Here is a 21,765-nt window from a genome sequence, read left to right as displayed (position 1 = left end):
TCATAAAAATACCAAAAATATTATCTTTATCATATCTATAAGATCTCACTCTCGTAAGTGGCCCTATAGGGATTGACAACCCCTATTTGTGTTGGTTGCGAGGATTTATTTGTTTGTGCAGGTACGAGGGACTTGCGTGTAGCCTCCTACTGGATTGATACCTTGGTTCTCAAAAACTGAGGGAAATACTTACGCTACTTTGCTGCATCATCCCTTCCTCTTCAGGAAAACCAACGCAGTGCTAAAAGAGGTAGCAGTGATCATCATACTGCTTACCACCAATGTATTATTTTGATTCGGCGGTATTGTTGGATGAAGCGGCCTTACATGACCACGTTCATGAGACCGGTTCCACCGACAAACATGCAACTAGTTTTGCATAAAGGTGGCTGGCGGGTGTTTGTTTCTCCTACTTTAGTTGAATAAAATTTGACTGCGACCAGTCCTTGTTGAAGGTTAAAACAACAAATTTGATAAATCACCATTGTGGTTTTGATGCGTAGGTAAGAACGGTTCTTGCTAGAAGCCCGTAGCAGCCACATAAAACTTGCAACAACGAAGTAGAGGACGTCTAACTTGTTTTTGCAGGGCATGTTGTGATGTGATATGGTCAAGACATGATGTGATAAACATTATTGTATGAGATGTTCATGTTTTGTACGATATCTGACAACCGGCAGGAGCCTTATGGTTGTCTCTTTATTGTATGAAATGCAAACGCCATGTAATTGCTTTACTTTATCACTATGCGTTAGCGATAGTTGTAGAAGCAATAATTAGCGAGACGACCACGACGCTACGATGGAGATCAAGGTGTCGAGCCAGTGATGATGGAGATCATGACGATGCTTTGGAGATGGAGATCAAAAGCACAAGATGACGGTGGCCATATCATGTTACATATTTTGATTGCATGTGATGTTTATATTTTATGCATCTTATTTTGCTTAGTACGACGGTAGCATTATAAGATGACCCCTTAACTAAAATTTCAAGGTATAAGTATTCTCCCCGAGTATGCACCGTTGCAATAGTTCGTCGTGTTGAGATACCACGTGATGATCGGGTGTGATAGACTATATGTTCACATACAACGGTGCAAGACAGTTTTTCACATGCGGAATACTCAGGTTAAACTTGACGAGCCTGACATGTACAGACATGGACTCGGAACACTGGAGACCAGAAGGTCAAACGTGAATCATATAGTAGATATGATCAACATAGAGATGTTCACCATTGATGACTACTCCATCTCACGTGATAATCGGACATGGTTTAGTTCATTTGGATCACATATCATTTAGATGACTTGAGAGATGTCTATCTAAGTGGGAGTTCTTAAGTAATTTGATTAATTGAACTTAATTTATCATGAGCTTAGTCTTGATAGTTTTTGCATATCTATGTTGTAGATCAATGTCCCGTGCTACCATTCCCTTGAATTTTAATGCATTCCTAGAGAAAGCTAAGTTGAAAGATGACGGTAGCAACTACATGGACTGGGTCCGTAACTTGAGGATTATCCTCATTGCTACACAGAAAAATTATGTCCTTGATGCACCGCTAGGTGTGCCACCCCCTCCAGCAACTGCGGACGTTGTGAACGCCTGGCAATCACGTGTTGATGACTACTCAATAGTTTAGTGTGCCATGCTTTACGGCTTAGAACCGGGACTTCAAAGACGTTTTGAATGTCATGGAGCATATGAGATGTTAGAGGAGTTGAAGTTAATATTTCAAGCAAATACCCGAGTTGAGAGATATGAAGTCTCCAACAAGTTCTATAGCTGCAAGATGGAGGAGAACAGTTCTGTCAGTGAACACATACTCAAAATGTCTGGGTATCATAATCACTTGACTCAGCTGGGAGTTAATCTTCCAGATGATAGTGTTATTGACAGAGTTCTTCAAAGTGTCATGTAGTCGACGTTCACATGACACCACTAGAGGAGAGACAACATACATCTCATCAAAATATCGAATGAATACCAAATTCACATGACTACTTATAGCAAGACTTCTCCCATGTCCTCAGGAACAAACGTAACTACTCACAAATCATATTCATGTTCATAATCAGAGGGGTATTAATATGCATAAAGGATCTGAACATATGATCTTCAACCAAATAAACCAACTAGCATCAACTACAAGGAGTAATCAACACTACTAGCAACCCCCAGGTACCAATCTGAGGTTTTGAGACAAAGATTGGATACAAGAGATGAACTAGGGTTTGGGATGGGATGGTGCTGGTGAAGATATTGATGGAGATTGACCCCCTCCTGATGAGAGGATCGATGGTGATGACGATGGTGATGATTTCCCCCTCCAGGAGGGATGTTTCCCCGGCAGAACAGCTCCGCCGGAGCCCTAGATTGGTTCCGCCTTGAGACGGCGGCGCTGCGTCCCCAAAGCTTCCTTATGATTTTTTCCAGGGCGAAAGACTTCATATAGCAAAAGATGGGCACCGGAGGCCTGCCAGGGGGCCCACGAGACAGGGGGCGCGCCCAGGGGGGTAGGGTGCGCCCCCACCCTCGTGGATGGTGGGTGGCCCCCCTCTGGTGCTTTCTTCGCCCAATATTTTTTATATATTCTAAAACTGACTTTCGTGTAGTTTCAGGACTTTTGGAGTTGTGCAGAATAGGTCTATAATGTTTGCTCCTTTTCCAACCCAGAATTCCAGCTGCCGGCATTCTCCCTCTTTGTGCAAACCTTGTAAAATAAGAGAGAATAGGCATAAGTATTGTGACATAATGTGTAATAACAGCCCATAATGCAATAAATATCAATATAAAAGCATGATACAAAATGGACGTATCAACTCCCCCAAGCTTAGACCTCGCTTGTCCTCAAGCGGAAGCCGATAACGAAAAATATGTCCACATGTTTAGAGATAGACGTGTCGATAAAATAAAATATGGACATGAGGACATCATGATCATTCTTAGAACAACAACATATATATATATTGTCACATGATTTCTTATGCTAAAGTAACAATCTTATTCACAATGTAAAGTATGAATCAGAAACTTCATTGAAAACTAACAAACTATAATCTCAGTCCCTGAAGCAATTGCAATTTATCATAACATCGGAAAAATTCAGTATAAGAGCTTTTCAGCAAGTCCACATACTCAACTATCATTTAGTCTTTCACAATTGCTAACAGTCACGCAATACTTATGGGTATGAAGCTTTAATCGGACACAGAGAAAGATAGGAGCTTATAGTTTTGCCTCCCAACATTTTGCCTCAAGGGTAATGTCAACAATAATAGTTTATGAAAACCCACATCCAATTAGCTATATATATCAGGATCTTTCCAACACACAGCGCTTGCCAAAGGATAAAATGTAAAAAAGGAAAGGTGAAGGTCACCATTACTCTTGCATAAGACATAAGACAAAATTAAAAGAGAGGCCCTTCGCAGAGGGAAGCAGAGGTTGTCATGTGTTTTTATGGTTGGATGCACGAAATCTTAATGCAAAAGAACATCACCTTATATTGCCACTTGTGATATGGACCTTTATTATGCAGTCCGTCGCTTTTATTTCTTCCACATCACAAGATCATATAAAGCTTATTTTGTCCACACTAATAGATCATACATATTTAGAGAGCAATTTTTATTGCTTGCAACAATGACAACTTACTTGAAGGATCTTACTCAATCCATAGGTAGATATGGTGGACTCTCATGGCAACACTGGGTTTAAGGATATTTGGAAGCACAAGTAGCATCTCTACTTGGTGCAAAGAATTTGGCTAGCATGAGGGGGAAATGCAAGCTCAACATGTTGGATGATCCATGACACTATAATTTATTTCGGATATAAGAAAGCATAACCCATTACGTTGTCTTCCTTGTCCAACATCAACATTTTAGCATGTCATATTTTAATGAGTGCTCACAATCATAAAATATGTCCAGGATAGTATATTTATATGTGAAAACCTCTCTTTCTTTATTACTTCCTATTAATTTCAACGAGGACCAAAACTATGTTTGTCAACTCTCAACAACTTTTATTCATCATACTCTTTATATGTGAACTCATCACTCTCCATAAGATCAATATGATCTCTTTATTTCTTTTTATTCTTTCTCTTTTTTTCTCAAGATCATAACAAGATAACCAAGCCCTTGACTCAAAACTAATCTTTATTATATATAGCTCACGGACTCGATTACATAGAAGGATCATAAAGCAAAACTCAAAACTAAATCATACTAAACTTTATTCTACCAAATCAAGATATTACCAAAAGGATCAAACCAAGAAAAACGATAAAGATAAAAGTGTGATGGTGATACGATACCGGGGCACTCCTACAAGCTTGGCAGTTGCCAAGGGGAGTGCCCATACCCGATACTCAATTCGCCTTTGGTGGTAGTGATGATGGAGTTATTGATGATGTAGGCTTGTCGTCCAACATCGAGCGTATGAGATGCTCCAAATTACGAATAATGCCCTTGAGTGCGGTGATATGCTATTGCAACAGAATATTTTCATGAGTTAGATACTTGTTCTGAACTCGAACTATTTCAATCATCTTGAAAGCTTCAATTTCAGTAGGGGTAAGAAGATTGTAATGAGGTTGAAGAATGTCTTCTTCTTCTGCTGCCGGAGCTTGATACTCCATGGCCTTCTTGATCCTATCATCATTTTTGATCTCTAAGGGAGTCCTGGACTAAGGGGTCCTCGGGCGTCCGGCCTGTTAGCATTATATGAGCAACAAAAGTCTGAACACTTTTTATAAGTATAGTTCGGCACCCCGAATTTAGCATTATATGCATTGGCTCCGAATCATGTCTTTGGTCAATAGTTGGGTTGCCCGGCTCCTGTTCTTGCTACCTTACGTTCCGCTATATCGGCTAAGGTAGTAAAGGGAGAACTACTGTGATTGTGCCTTGGTTTATCCAAAGGAGAACCTTAGTAGAGAAAGCCAAAAACTGACTGTCATGATGCGGCGAGAGCCGGTCAGCTGTTCGGAGGTTGCAAATCGTTGGAGATCTCTTCCGCATCACGTGAAGGATTGGTACTTCCCGATCAGACGCTTATAGCACTCTAGTTCAGATACTAGGGGATACAACCATGTTTTTATGGTCACACTCCTATGGCAAAGTGAGGGCGTTACAGCCGCATAGTCTGGTTGCCTGGTTCGTTGCGCTAAACAACTCCTTCAAGGACCATCTAATTGGATCAAGATTGTTTAGATTCCATCCCGAACACCCCCGTACTACCTACGTGGGGGCAGAAGCCGACGACTGGTTACAACACGGCCGCACAAGAAGTAAAATTTTTAAAAACATAAAGCATTATATTGCATAAACACTTTGTTTTATCATACAAGGCAGAGGGAACTCACATACATTCATTCAAAGATAGTGTCTTTCGCACAGTGATCCGCAACAATGCGGGATCCCTCCAGGACACCATCAAAATATAACTCGGGTCGGCGGTGCTCTTTGCCCTCAGGTGGCCCCTCGGTCATTAGCTTCTTGGCATCCATCTTCGCCCAATGCGTCTTGACGTGGGCAAAGGCCATCCATGCACTTTCGTTACAGACCGACCGCTTTATCACCTCAAGACGTGGGCAGGCATCAACAAGCGGGCTTCACAAGTCCAAAGTAGCTGCTGGGCATCGGCGCGGCAGGCCACAGTCAGACTATAAGCTCCTTCAGGGCCAGCTCAGCCGCCTTGTGGAACTCGACCAGCTATTTCAGCTGGTCGCTGAAGGACAATGGATGTTCTGGTCTAAGATATTGAGACCAGAACAGCTTCTCCGTAGAACTCCCGTCTCCGGCCCGATAGAACTCGGCAGCATCTTATATGCTACGCGGCAAATCCATAAACGCCCCTGGAGAACTCCAAATTCGGGTAAGTAATAGGAACGTTTCCTTCATAGACTTGCTTTGCATAACAAAAGCCTTACCCGCCGCAATCTTCCGGGCCGCCTGGATTTCCTGAAGGGCGCTATGGGCTTCGGCTCAAGCCTCCTGTGCGCTCTGGAGGGCCTTCGCATGTTCGGACGCTTGCATCTTGGAATCACGCTCCAAGGAATCACACTTCTTGACGGCGTCCTGGAGCTCTTGCTGAACCTCACCAACTCGAGCCTCGTGCTTCTCGCGTGCGGTGCGTTCATTGGCCGCTTTGTCCTCTGCTACCTCTTAAGCACTGCGTTGGTTTTCCCCGAAGAGGAAGGGATGATGCAGCAAAGTAGCGTAAGTATTTCCCTCAGTTTTTGAGAACCAAGGTATCAATCCAGTAGGAGGCTACACGCAAGTCCCTCGTACCTGCACAAACAAATAAATCCTCGCAACCAACACAAATAGGGGTTGTCAATCCCTACACGGCCACTTACGAGAGTGAGATCTGATAGATATGATAAGATAATATTTTTGGTATTTTTGTGTTAAAGATGCAAAGTAAAATAAAAGCAAAGTAAAAAAGCAAAGGAAATAACTAAGTATTGGGAGATTAATATCATGAAGATAGACCCGGGGGCCATAGGTTTCACTAGTGGCTTCTCTCGAGAGCATAAGTATTCTACGGTGGGTGAACAAATTACTGTTGAGCAATTGACAGAATTGAGCATAGTTATGAGAATATCTAGGCATGATCATGTATATAGGCATCACGTCCGAGACAAGTAGACCGACTCCTGCCTGCATCTACTACTATTACTCCACTCATCGACCGCTATCCAGCATGCATCTAGAGTATTAAGTTAATAAAAATAGAGTAACGCCTTAAGCAAGATGACATGATGTAGAGGGATAAACTCATGCAATATGATGAAAACCCCATCTTGTTATCCTCGATGGCAACAATACAATACGTGCCTTGCTGCCCCTACTATCACTGGGAAAAGACACCGCAAGATTGAACCCAAAGCTAAGCACTTCTCCCATTGCAAGAAAGATCAATCTAGTAGGCCAAACCAAACTGATAATTCAAAGAGACTTGCAAAGATAACCAATCATACATAAAAGAATTAAGAGAAGATTCAAATATTGTTCATAGATAGACTTGATCATAAACCCACAATTCATCGGTCTCAACAAACACACAGCAAAAAGAAGATTACATCGAATAGATCTCCATAACAGAGGGGGAGAACATTGTATTGAGATCCAAAAAGAGAGAAGAAGCCATCTACCTACTAACTATGGACCCGTAGGTCTGAGGTAAACTACTCACACTTCATCGGAGGCGCTATGGTGATGATGTAGAAGCCCTCCGTGATCGATGCCCCCTCCGGCGGAGCTCCGGAACATGCCCTAAGATGGGATCTCGTGGTTACAGAAAGTTGCGGTAGTGGAATTAGGTTTTTGGCTCCGTATCTGATCGTTTGGGGGTACATAGGTATATATAGGAGGAAGGAGTACGTCGGTAGAGCAACAGGGGGGCCACGAGGGTGGAGGGCGCACCTGGGGGGGGGGGGGGGTAGGCGCGCCCCCTACCTCGTGGCCTCCTCTTTTGTTTCTTGACGTAGGGTCCAAGTCCCCTGGATCACGTTCGGTGGGAAAATCACGTTCCCGAAGGTTTCATTCCGTTTGCACTCCTTTTGATATTCCTTTTCTTCGAAACCCTGAAATAGGCAAAAAACAGCAATTCTGGGCTGGGCCTTCGGTTAATAGGTTAGTCCCAAAAATAATATAAAAGTGGATAATAAAGCCCAATAATGTCCAAAACTGTAGATAATATAGCATGGAGCAATCAAAAATTATAGATACGTTGGAGACGTATCAAGCATCCCCAAGCTTAATTCATGCTCGTCCTCGAGTAGGTAAATGATAAAAACATAATTTTTGATGCGGAGTGCTACTTGGCATAATATTAATGTAATTCTTCTTAATTGTGGTATGAATATTCAGATCCGAAAGATTCAAGACAAAAGTTCATATTGACATAAAAATAATAATACTTCAAGCATACTAACAAAGCAATTATGTCTTCTCAAAATAACATGGCCAAAGAAAGTTCATCCCTACAAAAAATCATATAGTTTAGTCATGCTCCATTTTCGTCACACAAGAATGCTCTCATAATGCACAACCCCGATGACAAGCCAAGCAATTGTTTCATACTTTAGTAATCTCAAACCTATAAACTTTCATGCAATATATGAGCGCGAGCCATGGACATAGCACTATGGGTGGAATAGAATATAATGAGGGGGGTTATGTGGAGAAGACAAAAAGGAGAAAGTCTCACATCAATGAGGCTAATCAATGGGCTATGGAGATGCCCACCGATTGATGTTAATGCAAGGAGTAGGGATTGCCATGCAACGGATGCACTAGAGCTATAAATGTATGAAAGCTCAACAAAAGAAACTAAGTGGGTGTGCATCCAACTTGCTTCCTCATGAAGACCTAGGGCACTTGAGGAGGCCCATTGTTGGAATATACAATCCAAGTTCTATAATGAAAATTCCCACTAGTATATGAAAGTGACAAAACAAGAGACTCTCTATCATGAAGATTACGGTGCTACTTTGAAGCACAAGTGTGGCAAAGGATAGTAACATTGTCCCTTCTCTCTTTTTCTCTCATTTTTTTATTTGGCCTTTTCTCTTTTTTTATATGGCCTTTCTCTCCTTTTTTTATAATTCCTTACTTGGGACAATGTTCTAGAAAATGATGGTCATCACACTTCTATTTATTTTACAACTCAATGATTACAACTCGATACTAGAACAAAAAATGACTCTATATGAATGCCTCCGGCGGTGTACCGGGATATGCAATGGACCAAGAGTGACATGTATGAAAGAATTATGAACGGTGGCTTTGCCACAAATACTATGTCAACTAAATGATCATGCTAAGCAATATGAAAATAATGAATGTGTCATGATAAACGAAATGGTGGAAAGTTGCATGGCAATATATCTCGGAGTGGCTATGGAAATGCCATAATAGGTAGGTATGGTGGCTGTTTTGAGTAAGATATAAGGAGGTTTATGTATGAAAGAGCGTATCATATCACGGGGTTTGAATGCACCGGCGAAGTTTGTGCTAACTCTCAATGTACCGAAGAGGCTAGCACGGATGGAAGGGTGAGAGTGCGTATAATCCATGGACTCAACATTAGTCATAAAGAACTCACATACTTATTGCAAAAATCTACAAGTCATCAAAAACCTCGGCACTACGCGCATGCTCCTAGGGGGATAGATTGGTAGGAAAAGACCACCGCTCGTCCCCGATCGCCACTCATAAGGAGGACAATCAAATAACACCTCATGTTTCAAATTTGTTACATAGCGTTTACCATACGTGCATGCTACGGGACTTGCAAACTTCAACACAAGCATTTCTCAGTTTCACAACTACTCAACTAGCACGACTTTGATATTATTACCTCCATATCTCAAAACAATCATCAAGCATCAAACTTCTCTTAGTATTCAAAACACTCATAAGAAAATTTTACTAATCTTGAATACCTAGCATATTAGAATTTTAAGCAAATTACCATGCTATTTAAGACTCTCCAAATAACCTAAGTGAATCATGAGAGATCAATAGTTTCTATGAAACAAATCCACCACCGTGCTCTAAAAGATATAAGTGAAGTACTAGAGCAAAACTATATAACTCAAAAGATATAAGCGAAGCACATAGAGTATTCTAACAAATTCCAAATCATGTATGGCTCTCTCAAAAGGTGTGTACCGCGGATGATTGTGGTAAACTAAAAAGTAAAGACTCAAATCATACAAGACGCTCCAAGCAAAACACATATCATGTGGTGAATAAAAATATAGCTCCAAGTAAAGTTACCGATAGAAGTAGACGAAAGAGGGGATGCCTTCCGGGGCATCCCCAAGCTTTGGCTTTTAGGTGTCCTTAGATTATCTTGGGGGTGCCAGGGTCATCCCCAATCTTAGGATCTTGCCACTCCTTGTTCCATAATCCATCAAATCTTTACCCAAAACTTGAAAACTTCACAACACAAAACTCAAAGTAGAAAATCTCGTGAGCCCCGTTAGCGAAAGAAAACAAAAGACCACTTCAAGGTACTGTAATGAAATCATTCTTTATTTATATTGGTGTTAAACCTACTGTATTCCAACTTCTCTATGGTTTATAAACTATTTTACTAGCCATAGATTCATCAAAATAAGCAAACAACACACGAAAAACAGAATCTGTCAAAAACAGAACAGTCTGTAGTAATCTGTAGCTAGCAAAAGATATGGAACCCCAAAAATTCTAAAATAAATTGCTGGACGTGAGGAATTTATCTATTAATCATATGCAAAAATAATTAACTAAATAGCACTTTCCAAATAAAAATGGCAGCAATTCTCGTGAGCGCTAAAGTTTCTGTTTTTTACAGCAAGTTTAACAAGACTTTCCCCAAGTCTTCCCAACAGTTCTACTTGGAACAAACACTAATTAAACACAAAAATACACAACCAAAACTGAGGATAGATAAATTATTTATTGAATAACAGCAAGGATAAATATTGGGTTTTCTCCCAACAAGCGCTTTTCTTTAAAGCCTTATAGCTAGGCATAAGATTTCAACGATGCTCACAGGAAAGACAAGAATTGAAGCACAAAGAGAGCATCATAAAATGCGTGCCAAACACATCTAAGTCTAACATACTTCCTATGCATAGGCATCTTATAGGTAAACAAATTATCAAGAAAAGCAAAAACTAGCATATGCAAGGAAGCGGAAAGAAACAATAGCAATCTTGACATAATGAGAGGTAATTTAGTAACATGAAAATTTCTACCACCATATTTTCCTCTCTCATAATAATTACATGTGGGATAATAAGAAAATTTAACAAAATAGCTATCAAATAAAATACATAACCAATCATACATAAAAGAATTAAGAGAAGATTCAAATATTGTTCATAGATAGACTTGATCATAAACCCACAATTCATCGGTCTCAACAAACACACCGCAAAAAGAAGATTACATCGAATAGATCTCCACAAGAGAGGGGAGAAGATTGTATTGAGATCCAAAAAGAGAGAAGAAGCCATCTAGCTACTAACTATGGACCCGTAGGTCTGAGGTAAACTACTCACACTTCATCGGAGGGGCTATGGTGATGATGTAGAAGCCCTCCGTGATTGATGGCCCCTCCGGCGGAGCTCCAAAACAGGACCCAAGATGGGATCTCGTGGATACAGAAAGTTGCGGCGGTGGAATTAGGGTTTTGGCTCCGTATCTGATCGTTTGGGGGTACGTAGGTATATATAGGAGGAAGGAGTACGTCGGTGGAGCAACAGGGGGGCCATGAGGGTGGAGGGTGTGCCTGGGGGGGTAGGCGCGCCCCTACCTCGTGGCCTCCTCTTTTGTTTCTTGACGTAGGGTCCAAGTCCCCTGGATCACGTTCGGTGAGAAAATCACGTTCCCGAAGGTTTCATTCCGTTTGCACTCCGTTTGATATTCCTTTTCTTCGAAACCCTGAAATAGGCAAAAAACAACAATTCTGGGCTGGGCCTCCGGTTAATAGGTTAGTCTCAAAAATAATATAAAAGTGGATAATAAAGCCCAATAATGTCCAAAACAGTAGATAATATAGCATGGAGCAATAAAAAATTATAGATACGTTGGAGACGTATCATCCTCGGCTTTATTTAATGCCTTCTTGAGGGCCGCCACCACGGTCGTGGCCCCTAATAAAGTTCATGGCACTTTAGTCAGCACGAACCATTCATCCTTCCTAAACATACACGCGGGTTATTGCATACCTTTGCTGTCCTCCAGCTGCTTCTTCACGAGGCCGAGCTCTTTCTCGGTCTGCTCCAGGTCCTGCTTCAGTTCGGGGACCTCCGCAATGTGAGCGGCAGCAGCCAGTAGTGACGCTTGCTTATTCACATAGACATATTATGTTAGACTCCTGCGAAAATTATTTTGATCCCCTGTTCGGCTTTTCCTTTCCGGACACCGAACAGAGCATCAGGGGCTACTGTCCACATTGTGATATTTTTTCTATAATTGTTACCTCAAAGCCTGTTAAAAGGCTAGTGCAGGCCCCGTTCAGTCCGCTTTTGGCGGATTGAACCTTTTTGATCACCATACCCATAAGGACACGGTGCTCGTCCACAATGGCGGCGCCTCGCAACGCCTCCAACAGGTTGTCCGATGCCTCTGGTTGGACAGAGGTCATCGGTGGAACAGACATGCCTCCTCCTTTCGGGGAAGGCCGTTCACTGGACTCCGGAGCTGGACTCCGGAGCCGGTCTCCGGAATGGTATCCGGCTAAGGGCCGAAGGGAACTTGGCCCCCACTGCCAATCCCCATGGGGGCTTTTTCCCCCATGTGTCAGTCATCCTGCGGCGCCTTAACGATTTCTGGAATCTCCCCCTGGTCTGAGAAGATCCTTTGGGACGCCACCTCGTCATCACCCTTGGGTGAGGCAGAATGAGCGGGCGGTGGAGACATGCTAGCCATCTCCTTTGAGTCTAGAGAATCCTCTGTCGAGGAGCGCGGGGAGCCGTCACGGGCCGGACTGTAATGGAATAGTTTAAACATATTAATATTACAAACAGGAAAGGCCAGGTATTGGGAGGTGCATAGGGTTTTGGTACTTACGAGGCAGCCTGAGGCTTGGTCCGGGGCATTCGCTCCAGACTGCTTTCGACATCCCATGCGCAGTTACCCGCAAGGGAGCCCTTCCCCCTCTTGGGAGCTTTCGCCTCCAGATTCGCGGAGGCCTCTCTTTTCTTCTTTCCCCCCTCCGGGGGGAAGCCCCTTTCTTCTTTCTCCTCGCCATCGTCTTCGGCGACTGAAGAGTCAGTCTCGTCTTCGGACGACATGTCCAAACCACCCTTTCGGCGAAGGCCGCTCCTGCTCCCTTTGGCCGTCTTCTTGGCCTTCTTCTCCGGCACATCATAAGGTGCCGAGAATAGCATCTTCGTTAGGAGTGGGGTTTCCTCGTCTTCGGGAAGTGGGGCGGGACAATTAATCCGCTCTGCTATGTCGATCCAGGCCTGAAAATTGATAGGAAGGCTTAGACTCCTTCCCAAAATGTGCCAGTAAAGGCTATACCTTGAATACATGAAAGAACTTACCGAATTGGCCTGGCGCTTTAAACTGATCCCGCGATCTTCGGTCGTGGGCGGTGGTGTCTCGCCAGCCTTGAAGAGCACTTTCCAGATATCTTCGTGCGTTGTGCCAAAGAGCTCTCGTAGCGTCTCATGCTTGGCCGGATTGAACTCCCACAAAAAGCAAGTCCGGTGTTGGCAGGGAAGGATCCGGCGAATGAGCATAACCTGGATCACGTTGACGAGTTTGATCCTCTTGGTTAGCATGTTCTGAACGCACGTCTGGAGCCCAGTCAGCTCGCTCTAAGAGCCCCATGCGAGGCCCTTCTCTTGCCAGGAGGTAAGCCGCAGCGGAGTTCCAGATCGGAATTTGGGGGCCGCTACCCAGTTGGTGTCGCGCGGCTCGGTGATGTAGAACCACCCCGATTGCCACCCCTTCACCATCTCCACGAAGGAACCTTTGGGCCATATCACGTTGGGCATCTTGCCCACCATGCCGCCTCCACACTCTGCTTTTGGGCCTCTCACCACCTTCATATTTAAATTGAACGTCTTCAGCCATAGGCCGAAGTGAGGCAGGATACAGAGGAAGGCCTCGCAAACGATTATGAATGCTGAGATGTTGAGGACAAAATTGGGGGCTAGATCATGGAAATCTAGCCCATAGTAAAACACTAGTCCGTGGACAAATGGGTGGAGAGGGAATACCAGCCCGCAGACGAAGTGTGCGAGGAATACTACCCTCTCATGGGGCTCTGGGGTAGGGACAATCTGTCCTTCGGCCAGTGGACGGTAAATGATCTCCTTGGCTAGGTATCCGGCCTCTCAAAGCTCCTTGATGTCTTTCTTCTTGACAGAAGAAGCCATCCACTTGCCACCAGCTCCTGACCCGGACATGGTTGGAGTGCTTTCTCGAGTGGGAAACAAATGAGAACTTGGGCGCTGGAGCTCAAGGGTGGAAAGGCAGAAGAAGAGAGAAGGCGTGGGAGAAGAAAGGGGAATCTTATCTCCTTATAAGGGCAGTGAATATTGAATGCCACCCCACTCACCTCAAAATTCGCCTGCTCCCGAGGGCTGTGTAAACGGCGTGATTGGGTTACCCACGCCCGTATTGATGAGAATCACGTAATAAAGGGACACGATCTCTACTTCGACAATACGTGCCAATGGCAACCGCATCTCGAAACATGGAGCGGCAGGCAAAAAACGGTTCGAAATTATGACCAGATGGACGTGATGTCATGTTGTAAAAGTTGTCAGCGGATTGGAGTCGTGTATTATTATACTGTCTATACGATTGTGTGTGGTGTGTGTCATAGGTCCGGACACAATCAATTCATCCAAAGACTATTCTAGATTTCGGAAGGAGGAACCCGTCTTGCAATGCCGAAGACAACACTACGCACCGGATACCTTGTCATTGAAGCTAGGTTTAGGGGCTACTGAGGGAGTCCTGGACTAAGGGGTCCTTGGGCGTCCGGCCTGTTAGCCATGGGCCGGACTGATGGGCTGTGAAGATACGAAAACCGAAGACTGCACCCGAGTCCGGGTGGGACTCTCCTTGGCGTGGAAGACAAGCTTGGCGACCGGATATGTAGATTCCTTTCTTTGTAACCGACCTTATGTAACCCTAGATCCTCCCGGTGTCTATATAAACCAAAGGACTTAGTCCGAATAGAGGATACTCATCATCATAGCCATACAAGCTAGACCTCTAGGGTTTAGCCATTATGATCTCGAGGTAGATCAACTCTTGTAATACTCATATTCATCAATATCAATCAAGCAGGACGTAGGGTATTACCTCCATAGAGAGGGTCCGAACCTGGGTAAACATCGTGTCCCTTGTCTCCTGTTACCATCAACCTTAGATGCACAGTTCGGGGCCCCCTACCCGAGATCCGCCAGTTTTGACACCGACAATCTCCCCGGGTTCTTCTCTCTTCAGCTCTATCTTAATTAGCCAAGCATCGTCGTCCTCATTGTTGGAGGAGGGGGGCGACATGATGCCTAGCCTTGACAACTCTGGCAGAAAACATCTCGAAACAAAAGCAGAGGATATTTGCGTGGTACGGTGGTCAAAACCTTCGGGAGATTATATAATGAATTTTTACTGACCAAAAAAGTATCGTGCAAGAAAACGGAGTCCGGAGGACACACGAGGTGCCCACTAGGAAGGGGACATGCCCTCCACCCTCGTGGATGCCTTGTGTCCTTTCCGGACTACTTCTAATTTTCCTATTTTCTTAAATATTCCAAAATGGAGAAAAATTTCTATTAGAATGTTTTTGAGTCGGTTTACTTACCGTACCACATACCTATTCCTTTTCGGTGGCTGAAACGTTCTGGAAGGTGTCCCTTATATACTCCTCCGGGGTTACGGTTTCAATAACATTAGTTTCAACATTTATAGGATTACCTGAGATATAATGTTTGATTCTTTGAACGTTCACCACCCTCGGGTTTGTGCCTTCGAAGTTGTTGATTTTTATGGCACCGGAATGATAGACCTCCTCGATAACGTAAGGACCTTCCCATTTAGAGAGGATTTTTCCTGCAAAAAATCTTAAACGAGAGTTGTATAACAATACATAATCACCTACATTAAACTCATGTTTTTGTATCCTTTTGTCATGCCATCTTTTAACTTTTTCTTTAAATAGTTTGGCATTCTCATAGGCCTGGGTTCTCCACTCATCGAGTGAGCTAATGTCAAATAGTCTCTTCTCACCAGCAAGTTTGAAATCATAATTGAGCTCTTTAATGGCCCAATATGCCTTATGTTCTAGTTCGAGTGGTAAGTGGCATGTTTTTTCATAAACCATTTTATATGGAGACATACCCATAGGATTTTTATATGTAGTTCTATAGGCCCATAATGCATCATCAAGTTTCTTGGACCAATTCTTTCTAGATCTATTAACAGTCTTTTGCAAAATTAATTTAAGCTCTCTATTGCTCAGTTCTACTTGACCACTAGACTGTGGATGATATGGGGATGCAATTCTATGATTAACATCATACTTAGCAAGCATCTTACGAAAATCACCATGAATAAAATGTGAACCACCATTAGTCATTAAGTATCTAGGGAATCCAAACCTCGAAAATATAACTTCTTTAAGCATCTTAATAGAGGTGTTATGATCAGCACTACTAGTTGGAATAGCTTCTACCCACTTAGTAACGTAATCCACAGCAACTAAAATATCTGCATACCCATTAGAGGAAGGAAACGGTCCCATATAATCAAAGCCCCAAGCATCAAATGGTTCAATAACAAGTGAATAATTCATAGGCATTTCTTGATGTCTACTAATGTTACCAATTCTTTGACATTCATCACAAGACAAGACAAACTTACAGGCATTCTTGAAGAGAGTAGGCCAATAAAAACCAGATTGCAATACCTTATGTGCAGTTCTATCTCCAGCATGGTGTCCTTCGTAAGCCTCGGAGTGACACTTGCGTAAGATCTGTTCCTGTTCATGCTCAGGTACACAACGTCTAATAACACCATCTACTCCTTCTTTATAAAGGTGTGGGTCATCCCAGAAGTAATGTCTTAAATCATAGAAAAACTTTTTCTTTTGCTGGTATGTGAAACTAGGTGGTATAAATTTAGCAACAATGTAATTGGCATAATCAGCATACCATGGAGCAGTACGAGAAGCATTTATGACAGCTAATTGTTCATCAGGAAAGCTATCATCTATAGTTAGTGGGTCATCAAAAACATTCTCTAACCTAGACAAGTTGTCTGCAACGGGGTTCTCAGCTCCTTTTCTATCAATAATATGCAAATCAAATTCTTGTAGTAGGAGAACCCATCTAATAAGTCTAGGTTTAGCATCTTTCTTTTCCATAAGGTATTTAATAGCAGCATGATCAGTGTGAACAGTTACTTTGGAATCAACAATATAAGGTCTGAACTTATCACAAGCAAATACAACTGCTAAAAATTCTTTTTCAGTAGTAGCATAATTTCTCTCGGCACTGTCTAGAGTTTTACTAGCATATTGGATAACATTTAATTTCTTATCAACTCTTTGTCCTAAAACAACACCTACAGCATAATGATACGTCCATTTTGCATCATGCTTTTATATCGATATTTATTGCATTATGGGCTATTATTACACATTATTTCACAATACTTATGCCTATCCTCTCTTATTTTACAAGGTTTACATAAAGAGGGAGATTGCCGGCAACTGGGATTCTGGGCTGGAAAAGGAGAAAATATTAGAGACCTATTCTGCACAGCTCCAAAAGTCCTGAAACTTCACGGAAGACGTTTTCAAAATATATAAAAAATACTGAGTGCAAGAAGTTCACCAGGGGGGCCACACCCTTCCCACGAGGGTGGGGGACGCGCCCTACGCCCCTGGGCGCGCCCCCTACCTCGTGGGCCCCTGGTGGCCCTCCGATGGCCATCTTCTGCTATATGGAGTCTTTCAATGAGAAAATATTATAAGCCATCAACTCAGACGAAACTCCTCCGCCACGAGGCGAAACCTTGGCGGATCCAATCTAGGGCTCCGGCAGAGCTGTTCTGCCGGGGAAACTTCCCTCCGGGAGGGGGAAATCATCGCCATCGTCATCACCAACGCTCCTCTCATCGGGAGAGGGCAATCTCCATCAACATCTTCACCAGCACCATCTCCTCTCAAAACCCTAGTTCATCTCTTGCATCCAATTCTTGTCTCCAAGTCCGGGATTGGTACTAGTAGGTTGCTAGTAGTGTTAATTACTCCTTGTAGTTGATGCTAGTTGGTTTATTTGGTGGAAGATCATATGTTCAGATCCTATATGCATATTAATACCCCTCTGATTATGAACATGATTATGCTTTGTGAGTAGTTACGTTTGTTCCTGAGGACATGGGAGAAGTCTTGCTATTAGTAGTCATGTGAATTTGGTATTCGTTCGATATTTTGATGAGATGTATGTTGTCTCTCCTCTAGTGGTGTTATGTGAACGTCGACTACATGACACTTCACCATTATTTGAGCCTAGAGGAAGGCATTGGGAAGTAATAAGTAGATGATGGGTTGCTAGTGTGACAGAAGCTTAAACCCTAGTTTATGTGTTGCTTCGTAAGGGGCTGATTTGGATCCATATGTTTCATGCTATGGTTAGGTTTACCTTAATACTTTTGTTGTAGTTGAGTATGCTTGCAATAGAGGTTAATCATAAGTGGGATGCTTGTCCAAGTAAGGACAGTTCCCAAGCACCGGTCCACCCACATACCAAATTATCAAAGTACCAAACGCGAATCATATGAACGTGATGAAAACTAGCTTGACGATATTCCCATGTGTCCTCGGGAGCGCTTTTATCTATATAAGAGTTTGTCCAGGCTTGTCCTTTGCTACAAAAAGGATTGGGCCACCTTGCTGCACTTTATTTACTTTTGTCACTTGTTGCTCGTTACAAATTATCCTATCACAAAACTATCTGTTACCACTTATTTCAGTACTTGCAGAGAATACCTTGCTGGAAACCGCTTATCATTTCCTTCTGCTCCTCGTTGGGTTCGATACTCTTACTTATCGAAAGGACTAAGATAGATCCCCTATACTTGTGGGTCATCAAGACTCTTTTATGGCGCCGTTGCCGGGAAGTGAAGCGACTTTGGTAGGTGGAATTTGGTAAGGAAAAATTTATATAGTGTGCTGAAATTTACTGTCACTTGTTACTATGGAAAGTAATCCTCTGAGAGGCTTGTTCGGGGTATCTTCACCCCGACTAGTAGAGCAAAGAGTTGCTCCTCAACCTACTAAACCTACTGAAAATGAAAATTTCTGCTTTGAAATTCCTTCGGGTATGATAGAAAAACTGCTAGCTAATCCTTTTGCAGGAGACGGAACAACGCATCCTGATGAGCCCCTAATATATGTGGATGAAGTTTGTGGATTATTTAAGCTTGCAGGTGTACCCGGAGATGTTATTAAGAAGAAGGTCTTCCCTTTATCTTTGAAGGAAGAAGCATTGACATGGTATAGGCTATGCGATGATACGGGGTCATGGAACTACAAACGGTTGAAATTGGAATTTCATTAGAAGTTTTATCCTATTCATCTTGTTCATCATGATTGCAATTATATATATAATTTTTGGCCTCGCGAAGGAGAAAGCATCGCTCAAGCTTGGGGGAGGCTTAAATCAATGTTATATTCATGCCCTAATCATGAGCTCTCAAGAGAGATGATTATTCAAAATTTATATGCTCGGCTTTCTGATAACAATCGCACCATGCTCGATACTTCTTGTGCTGGCTCTTTTATGACGAAGACTATTGAATTCAAATGGGATTTATTGGAAATAATTAAACGCAACTCTGAAGATTGGGACCTCGACGAAGGTAAGGAGTCAGGTATGACACCTAAGTTTGATTGTGTTAAATCTTTTATGGATACCGATGTTTTCCATAAATTTAGCGTTAAATATGGACTTGACTCTGAGATAGTAGCTTCTTTCTGTGAATCTTTTGCTACTTATGTTGATCTCCCCAAGGAGAAGTGGTTTAAATATAATCCTCCCGTAGAAGTAAAAGTAGTTGCACCTATTAAAGTTGAAGAAAATACTATCACTTATAATGATCTTATTGTTCCTACTTCTTATGTTGAGAAACCACCTTTCCCTGTTAGGATAAAGGATCATGCTAAAGCATCAACTGTGGTTCGTAAAATCAATATTAGAACATATACACCTCCTGAGCAAGTTAAAGTTGAACCTAATTTTGCTATTGTTAAAGATCTTTTGGCTGATAATATTGATGGGCATGTTATTTATTTCTGTGATGAATCTGCTAGAATTGCTAAACCTTGTGCTAAAGATAAACCTAGACCTGTGGTAGGCATGCCTGTTATTTCTGTTAAAATAGGAGATCATTGTTATCATCGCTTATGTGATATGGGTGCCAGTGCTAGTGCTATACCTCATGACTTATACAAAGAAATTATGCATGATATTGCACCTGCTGAGATAGAAGATATTGATGTCACAATTAAACTTGCCAATAGAGATACTATTTCACCAATTGGAATTGTTAGAGATGTTGAAGTCTTGTGTGGGAAAACTAAATATCATGCTGATTTTCTTGTTCTTGGTTCCCCACAAGATAGCTTTTGTCCCATTATATTTGGTAGACCCTTCTTAAACATTGTTAATGCTAAGATAGATTGCAAAAAGGATGTTGTTACTATCGGTTTAGATGATATGTCTCATGAGTTTAATTTCTCTAAATTTAGTAGACAACACTGTGAAGAAGAATTACCTAGTAAGGATGAAATTATTGGTCTTGCTTCTATTGCCGTACCTCCTAATGATCCTTTAGAACAATATTTGCTAGACCATGAAAATGATATGTTTATGAGTGAAAGAAGGGAAATAGATGAAGTATTCTTTAAACATGAACCTATTCTAAAACACAATTTGCCTGTTGAAATCCTAGGGGATCCTCCTCCACCCAAGGGTGATCCCGTGTTTGAGCTTAAACCGTTACCTGATACTCTTAAATATGCTTATCTTGATGAGAAAAAGATATATCCTGTTATTATTAGTGCTAACCTTTTAGAGCATGAGGAAGAGAGATTATTGAAAACTCTGAAGAAGCACCGTGCTGCTATTGGGTATACTCTTGATGATCTTAAGGGCATTAGTCCCACTCTATGTCAACATAAAATAAATTTGGAAGAAGAAGCTAAACCAGTTCGTGATCATCAACTAAGGTTGAATCCTAAAATGAAAGAAGTGGTAAGAAAGGAAATACTAAAGCTCCTTGAGGCAGGTATAATCTATCCCGTTGCTGATAGTCAGTGGGTAAGTCCTGTCCATTGTGTCCCTAAGAAGGGAGGTATTACTATCGTTCCTAATGACAAAGATGAATTGATTCCTCAAAGAATTATTACAGGTTATAGGATGGTAATTGATTTCTGCAAATTAAATAAGGCCACTAAAAAGGATCATTACCCCTTACCTTTTATTGATCAAATGCTAGAAAGATTATCCAAACATACACATTTTTGCTTTCTAGATGGTTATTCTGGTTTCTCTCAAATACCCGTGTCAGCCAAGGATCAATCAAAGACTACTTTTACTTGCCCTTTTGGTACTTTTGCTTATAGACGTATGCCTTTTGGTTTATGTAATGCACCTGTTACCTTTCAAAGATGCATGATGGCTATATTCTCTGACATTTCTGAAAAGATTTGTGAGGTTTTCATTGACGATTTCTCCGTCTATGGATCTTCTTTTGATGATTGCTTGAGCAACCTTGATCGAGTTTTGCAGAGATGTGAAGAAACTAATCTTGTCTTGAATTGGGAAAAGTGTCACTTTATGGTTAATGAAGGTATTGTCTTGGGGCACAAAGTTTCTAAAAGAGGTATTGAAGTTGATAAAGCCAAGGTTGATGCTATTGAAAAGATGCCATGCCCCAAGGACATCAAAGGTATAAGAAGTTTCCTTGGTCACGCCGGATTTTATAGCAGGTTCATTAAGGACTTCTCAAAAATTTCTCGGCCTCTGACTAATTTATTACAAAAAGATATACCATTTGTCTTTGATGATGATTGTGTAGAAGCATTTGAAATACTTAAGAAATCATTAATCTCTGCACCTATTGTTCAGCCACCTGATTGGAATTTACCCTTTGAAATTATGTGTGATGCTAGTGATTATGCTGTAGGTGTTGTTCTAGGGCAAAGAGTTGATAAC

This window comes from Triticum urartu, chromosome 3A, assembly GCF_056163025.1.
Source record: "Triticum urartu cultivar PI428250 chromosome 3A, HENAU_Tu73, whole genome shotgun sequence".
In the NCBI taxonomy this organism is placed as follows: Eukaryota; Viridiplantae; Streptophyta; class Magnoliopsida; order Poales; family Poaceae; genus Triticum; species Triticum urartu.
Note: the sequence above shows the minus strand (reverse complement) of the source record.